Genomic DNA, 2890 nt, shown 5'->3' on the forward strand with positions numbered 1-2890 from the left:
CACCTCCTTCACCTCCTCGCTTTTTTTGTTTTTGTTCACTTCGCTTGTTTAAGAGGACCAGCCCTTCCTTGGACCGCATTCTCCGGTTTATATAACAACATTTTTTCTTGGTGAAGAGAATTTTTCTTTTGTCTTGCTTAGTTTCTCAGTTTTGGTCAAGGTTTTGTCTTGCTTAGTTCATTTATTGTCCGCTTCAATTTTATATCCAATGAGGATTTGTCCAAGATCTCAGTAATGTCCATCTAACAGGCCCATAAGAGAATGTCGTTGATCGGATTAACACAAGAAAAAAGAAATAGTTTGAATTATGTTGTAATATTATTAAATTTAAACGAGTACTACATGTTGTGAAACAGGGAAATCTCTCCTTTTAATGAACTATGAAGTGTAAAGAAGAATCAGGAATCAATTTTCCTGTACCTTTGGAGGAATGACTTGTAGATGGGATTTGCCTTCTTCTGATATAGCCAAGTTGTCAAATATTACATGCAAGTTCACTAATTTCTTATTAGCATCCCATAAAAGCATCATCAGTTCAACACAATAAGCTATATTGGAATTTGTCTATAGTGGGAAAAGTTAAATTTGGTCCTTAAAGGACCAATATTGAAAATACTAAATTAGGAGTTCAAATGAATTTGTGTAATTTTGCTTTAAATATTGGCTCATTAAGAATTACAAAGCCAACTGAATAATTAGGCATAATTCAATGTACTGTTGTTCAATTTTAAATTTTTTGAAGGCCGTCAATATATACCAACCTTTTTGACAAAAAAAAGATGTCTGACCCAAAAAAAAAGAAAAAAAAAAGGTGGTACTGGTGATGATAAATATAAAAAAAAAAATTGATGATGATAAACAAGAAGCTTCGATCGCTGTTAAACTATGTTCTAAAACTGAACTTAGTTCCTTATTTAAATTGTTACGTTTGTCATTTCTATCTAGTACTTGTGTTTGGTTTTATGGAACAAGAGGGAAGTGAGAAAGTTTGGAACTTTTTGGTAAGGGAAGTGATAAAATTGTGAAAGAATAAGAAAAGAAAAGAATGCGAAATTTTATTGATTATTGATTGATTGAATTGTACTGAAGTGTATTGTAAACTATGAGGGTAAAACTAAATATATATAGAGCATTGTCCTATGAAAGATAAAAGCAAATAAAGATAAGATAGAGATAAAGATAAAGATAACTATAAGATAAGATAAAGACTAAATTATAATTTAATTTGTGTATTTTGTTGGGCTGAATTTGTGGGCCACAAGACTTCTTTATTGTTGTCATGGGCTAATATGAAAGGAGGCGCAGACGGAATTGCTGATAAAGAACCGGGGTAACCAAAACTGGGGTAGGATTTTCACTTGGATGCCTTTAACAAAGATTGGTTGGATCTTGAACTGAATTGGAAGATTGATTATTCATTGTGAGAGGAGGTTGAAAAAGATGTAGGGTGATTTCTCACCGAAAGATGATAGCTTATGTATCCTCTTTAAGGAGGATACCAAGGCTCTGATACCATGATAAAATTGTGAAAGAATAAGAAAAGAAAAGAATGCGAAATTTTATTGATTATTGATTGATTGAATTGTACTGAAGTGTATTGTAAACTATGAGGGTAAAACTAAATATATATAGAGCATTGTCCTATGAAAGATAAAAGCAAATAAAGATAAGATAGAGATAAAGATAAAGATAACTATAAGATAAGATAAAGACTAAATTATAATTTAATTTGTGTATTTTGTTGGGCTGAATTTGTGGGCCACAAGACTTCTTTATTGTTGTCATGGGCTAATATAGAAGTGTAGTTTAATAGGAAGAGCTTGAAAACAAAGGGGTGATGAGGGTGTTTGTGAAGGATAATACTCATGATGATATTAAGATTTTTCTGGAGTTGATAAAATGTTAGAAGTTACTAAAATTGCAAGAGTTCAATTATAAAAATGCCATTGATGATGTTGATGACGATGGTACATTGGTACTGCTTCCATAGTTGTTTCTCCCTCTTTCATTTTTTTCTGTTTTTTTGTTATCGGTTAACGCAAAAATACTTATAAAAGACATAAAATAGAGATCATTCAGAAAAAAAAAAATTACAGAACAATCCCATAATTAATGAAACATTTTAAAATTATTCTGGTTTTTAAAGGATTAGAAAATATTTTCACTTAGAACTATTCAAGTTAATGACAGTTGATTCTACAACATCAAAAAATTTTTAATAAGCTTCTTTAACTTCTCAAACTTCTTTTTTTGTTATCTACAATATTTTTTAACCGACAGATCAAGAATTAATTCGTTATAAATTCAAACTTCATTTAAGAATTTATTATTAACTAATAAATTGCTATATATATAAGACAAAATTTAAATTTTTAATATTTTTTTAAGTGAACGAGTGAGTTTACACTCAACTAATCTAAATTATTTTTTTGTCAAGCTCCCTATAATCTTAAACCAAACAGGTCGAAGCATTTCTTGGGCTAGACAGAGATAACAAACAAAATTGGACCCAAACTATTCAAATATCCCTCTTCCTGGTGGACTTTAGTTGACGTGGTAAATTATAATGTTTCTTAGTATATTGTATTCAGGTTTGAAAAAGTTTAGGGACAGCAATTTTATTAAATTCTGGCCAACATGTAATCATCAAAGAAGAGTAAGCTATTGGATGAAATCTCACATTAATCTCATACCATTAAAAACTTCATTAATAGCTATTTGATGGCTATAAATCCCAAATATTGCTGGCCCCTAGCATTCCTCGGTGATAAAAGCGTCAAGTAATGGATGAGGACTCATAAATATTGTGTATGAGAGTGTATACTGCGTATGAGTTTATAATACTTGAGATTAAAAATTGTCGAATTTATTTAAAAAAAAATCTCTCCTC

The sequence above is a fragment of the Arachis ipaensis genome, chromosome B01, assembly GCF_000816755.2.
Source record: "Arachis ipaensis cultivar K30076 chromosome B01, Araip1.1, whole genome shotgun sequence".
Classification (NCBI taxonomy): domain Eukaryota; kingdom Viridiplantae; phylum Streptophyta; class Magnoliopsida; order Fabales; family Fabaceae; genus Arachis; species Arachis ipaensis.